This window comes from Osmerus mordax, chromosome 14, assembly GCF_038355195.1.
Source record: "Osmerus mordax isolate fOsmMor3 chromosome 14, fOsmMor3.pri, whole genome shotgun sequence".
Taxonomy (NCBI): Eukaryota; Metazoa; Chordata; class Actinopteri; order Osmeriformes; family Osmeridae; genus Osmerus; species Osmerus mordax.
The window spans coordinates 17,202,214-17,207,484 of record NC_090063.1 but is presented as its reverse complement, the minus strand read 5'-3'; the positions used below and the strand labels follow the sequence as shown (position 1 = coordinate 17,207,484).

The 5,271-nt window shown below is 41.3% G+C and overlaps 1 long non-coding RNA gene across 1 annotated transcript; it reads left to right on the top strand.

Annotated features, from left to right (window-relative positions):
* The first annotated feature begins 2,958 nt into the window (after positions 1-2,958).
* Positions 2,959-4,469, top strand: LOC136957054 (uncharacterized). The gene is made up of 3 exons (XR_010878265.1): positions 2,959-3,109; positions 3,894-3,955; positions 4,282-4,469. It is a non-coding gene; the product is annotated as an uncharacterized lncRNA (long non-coding RNA).
* Positions 4,470-5,271: the final 802 nt, after the last annotated feature.

Sequence of the window (5,271 nt, the reverse complement as noted above, 5' to 3'; positions counted from 1 at the left end):
ATGCAGGACCATAGCCAGCCTAGCGGAAGGGGACCATGCAGGACCGTAGCCAGCCTAGCGGAAGGGGACCATGCAGGACCATAGCCAGCCTAGCATTCATTCACTAACATAACAATTGTTGTTTGTTGTTAAAAGCAGGATCACGGAGGAGGAGGTCCGGAGGAGAGACCATACTGACCAGTCTTTCTCCTTATCTCTCCTGGGATCTCTCCAGCTGTGTTCACCACGACAACCACGACGACACCATGACATGGTTTACTGTTTTTTTAGGTAACACCGTTTTTGTTCCTGGGTAGTAAGTGCTATTTCCTAATTGCTTATGCCTAAAAAGTATGGAAAGCCTTCTAATGCTATTTCAGTTCCAGAATTCTTGTTCTATAGTTAAAAAGCATTTGTGCATTTACCTATGATTGTATATGAAAGTGGATCAATGTAATTTTCTATAAGAAAGGAATTCTACACTAAAATCCTTTATTATATGTATATAGTTTTTGTAACTTTTGTGATGTTAGTTATTATTTGGAAACAAAGTTTGATTTTATTTGATCTATTTTAAGCTACATTGTTCTGCAGTCTGACAGCAGATCAAAGTCCTCTAACCACTTGTGTTCTAGAACACAGGGGCAGAGCTTCCTCTGGTAACAAGGAGCTCTGAGCACAAACCACAACAGCTTCTTAAGACGGGGATGTTCAGAGTAGCTGGTTGAAACCACATTAGTAAGTAAGTAAGACTTTATTTATATAGCACATTTCATACAAGAATTGTAGCTCAAGGTGCTTAAATTAAGGTATTTACTCCTTCTGTAAGGGTCAAATCAAGACAATTCAGCACAACATATTTTCAGGTGTTTATTACAAAGCACAGAATCATGATAACACAATGCATCCTCTACACAAAAAGACATTTTGCAACAAAAAGGATTAAGCGACATTCAAAGTTAGACACTTCCCCTAAAAAAAAACAACAGTAAACCATGTCATGTGCTCGTCGCTGTTGTCGTGGTGACCACACAGATGGAGAGATCATTGGAGAGACATGGAGAAAGACTAGTCAGCCTGGTCTCTCCTCTTCTGGACCTTCTCCCTCCTCCTCCATGATCCTGTTTTTAACACAAACAACAAACAACTATCACCACATACAACATCCTGCTATGATGACAGGGAAGAGCTGCAGTACAAAATCAAACAAGATTATTTGTTGTAAATAGTTCTGGTAGATAACATGGTCTCCACCTGTCATAACATGACACCACCTGTCCATCTCCAGGTCTGACGCTGACTGACAGAGAAGCAGGTCTTTGACGCATGTTTCCGTTACGATGTGCCCATCCACAGCACCATTAAAGGACATACGTGCAGCGATTGGTTAGCTGCAACCTTCTTTGAAGGTTTTGAGACATCAGGGTGTGCTCAACACAGAGGTGAACAGCTCTCATAGCAAGCGTCAATGGAAAGTTGAGGTTATTTTGTCTCAACAACAGGGTCCACTTGACCACAACCACACAGCACCCTCAACATGACCTCCCTAACCTGACACACACAGGGTGCCCTTCACTAGCCTCAGACAACAACTCTCAGAATACTCTTTCCTGCTGAAATATTAACTTAGCAAATTTGTCCTGATGAAATATTGACTGATACTGAATAATATTGAAATATAATTTGTCATATTGCAGGGTAATAATAATAATAATATGTTACATTTTTATAGCGCCTTTCCAGAGCTCAATTGCTTTACAATGGTGCTACAGTAAAATAAATCAAGAACACACTCACCTGTAAACAACAACAATACCAACATAATCACCTGCAATCAACAACATTTTATTTTTTATTAAATTTATTTTCTGTCTACAGACCCCACATACCACGATCCTACCTTGAAATGGTTTAAACAATACAAGGATTACATCAGCAAAGTGTGTTCTACGTCTTGTAGTTGTTGGAGTGGTGATGGCGTCATGATACATTGATAGTGGTCGCATGGACCCTGTTGTTGAGACAGAATAACCTCAAACTAAACTTTCCGTTGACGCTTGCTATGAGAGCTGTTCACACCCTGATGTCTCAAAACCTTCAAAGAAAAACTGAGATGTTTCCATTGCAGCTAACCAATCGCTGCACGTATGTCCTTTAATGGTGCTGTGGATAGGCACATCGTAACGGAAACATGCGTCAAAGACCTGCTTCTCTGTCAGTCAGCGTCAGACCTGGAGATGGACAGGCTGTGTCTGTGTGTCGCTCTGACTGCACTCTTCTGTAAGTAAACTCAGGACCACTTCCTCGATCAAAGTAGCTTGTTTTAGTCATTATTGAGAGATCATTTGAAAACAAGGAACGTCAAGTCCTGTCATATAGATATGAATTACAGTAACGTTGTTCATAAATATGTTTCATCAAGACTCTGTTCCAAACACTTCCTGTTCCTCTCCAGGTGCTGCTTCCTGTGGAGAGACAGGGGTCTCTGGAGCCGAGGTGGAGCAGAGAGTCAGGCCAGGAGAAAACGTTACTCTCCACTGTGACTGCAGAGCATCAACTGGGGTGTCCGTAGTGTGGTACAGGAACTGCTCTCATAGGAACCAGCCTACTCTGGTCATGTCTACATATCAGAACAAAAACATGTTACTCCAATATTACAAACATCTGAACCCCTTCCCTGGTTTTACTCTGGTGTGGAACAAGTCCAACAACACCTATGATCTCCTGATTGAGAACGTGACTGAGTCTGACCTGGGACTCTACTACTGTGGGACTGAGGAGAGGAAGGTGTTCGACACAGACAAGATAAAAGAGGAGATAATCTATCTGTATGGAGATATAACCATCAGTCTTTCATTTGGTGAGAACGTCTCTTTGTACATTTATTCCAGATTGACTGAATGAGGTTCCTCAGATTGAGAACTGAAGGAATAACGTGTCTGTGTGATGTTCTTGTTCTCTGCTTCCACTGTGTTAGTTCCAGAGCCGGGTCCTTCAGAGCCAGCCTGCCATCCTGATCCAGAGAAGGATCTGTACTGGATCCTGCTGCTCACTCTGTGTCCTGGCTGTGCTCTCCTCTCCTCCATCCTCTCCTCCATCCTGGTCTACCACTACTGCTGCAGGACGACCGGTACTCTCCTCCTCTCTCACTGCCACACTCCTTTTCTCTGTCTGGTCTCTCCTCCTCTCTCACTGCCCGCACTCCTTTACTCTGTCTGGTCTCTCCTCCTCTCTCACTGCCCGCACTCCTTTACTCTGTCTGGTCTCTCCTCCTCTCTCACTGCCTGCACTCCTTTTCTCTGTCTGGTCTCTCCTCCTCTCTCACTGCCTGCACTCCTTTACTCTGTCTGGTCTCTCCTCCTCTCTCACTGCCCGCACTCTTTTACTCTGTTTGGTCTCTCCTCCTCTCTCACTGCCTGCACTCCTTTACTCTGTCTGCTCTCTCCTCCTCTCTCACTGCCCACACTCCTTTACTCTGTCTGGTCTCTCCTCCTCTCTCACTGCCCGCACTCCTTTTCTCTGTCTGGTCTCTCCTCCTCTCTCACTGCCCGCACTCCTTTTCTCTGTCTGGTCTCTCCTCCTCTCTCACTGCCCGCACTCCTTTTCTCTGTATGGTCTCTCCTCCTCTCTCACTGCCTGCACTCCTTTTCTCTGTCTGGTTTCTCCTCCTCTCCTCCTTTTCTCTGTCTCACATTCTTTCACTTCCTTCTCATTCTGTTGCTATTCTCTCATTCTCTCACTTCTTCCTCACATACAAATTCAAAATGACTCACTCTGACTACCAACTGTTTTGCTAAAACGTAAATACCCTAGAACACATATACTTGAAATTGAAAAGTTCATCATCATTTGTCAGATCATTCTCCTTATTTATACAGTTCACTTTGACTAATGCTGATGAATCTTCTCAGCAGCTTCAAAGGAACCTCAAGGAGATCGCAGGACTGACACCAGGAGGAGAGAGAGCAGACTGCAGGTAGGATATCCCCCTAACCTTCATGGGTATTGTAGTTTAATAAAATGTAGCCATAGTGATGTGTAGTGTACAGGTTTGACTAGCATGCTATATTCATGGGTATTGTAGTGTAATAAAATGTAGCCATAGTAATGTGTATTCTACAGGTTTGACTAGCATGTTATATTCATGGGTATTGTAGTTTTATAAAATGTAGCCATGGTGATGTGTAGTTCCCTCATTGGGTAATCATGTCATACTCAAAGCAGTAAAATACAAGCTCTCCCACTGACAGTCAAAGTAATAAGACATTCTACTGAACTGTCATGAGTGACCTCTGACCCCAGCAGGAAGGAGACCAGTGTTACGCTGCGCTGGATTTCCCCCAGGGACAGAGGAGACCACAGAAGAAGAGGAGGACTCAGAGCTCTGACTTCAGTACCTACTCAGCCATCAAGACTAGTGGGGTGTGAGGAGAGGACGCTGTACGTGCAGCACCACACATGACCACAAGGGGGAGGGTGAAGACATACGAAATAATTTGTTGAAATGTTGGATTTGAAATGTTTTCAACAAAACTAGTTAGCTTATTTTGATATACAATGCTTTTTGGATCCACATGACTTAGTTAAAAAGAATTTGTACACTTTCTTTTTATAGTTTGTATGTTTAAGTGGTTAAAGAAAACAGTGTTATGATCAGCTACACCTGTTACAATAAATGAAAGAATTATTACATTAAAATGTGTTGTCTAAAGAAATACTGGCCCCAATATGGAGTTCAATTATATTTTTGTGGAATTGTCTGTATGACTGTTTATAGTCAAAGATCCTATTTTGACAAGTCATATTTTAAGAGTTTTTTTTTAATACCTTAAGCAATGTTTTGGATTATTTTTATAGATTGTGATCGGTTCGTTCTTTTTTTCTGTACAACAACAAGAATAAACACACTGTTTATTCAAGTATAGACTACTGTAAGTGAAATAGTACACTTTTAGTTTACTTTTGTTATACTTTCAGGAAAGAAACTTAGTTTACTTGTATGTACTTTTAAGATATACATTTAGAAAATTGCTTATTTAAAATTTAAAACATTTAACTATACTACCAAATAGAAAGAAATATTATAAATGTATAAATAAGTTGTACGTTTACTTTCATTCTACTATTTTATTATACTTTATTATCAAGGTTGGTCAGCCCTGTGCTGTGTATGTATTTGTTCTCTAAAAACACAATTAAACAAGAGTAGTCATCAATCAGAAGTAGTCAGGGAAAATCAATCAGAGGTCATAAACATACGGTATTTCATGTGACTGTTAGTTTGCTAAACAT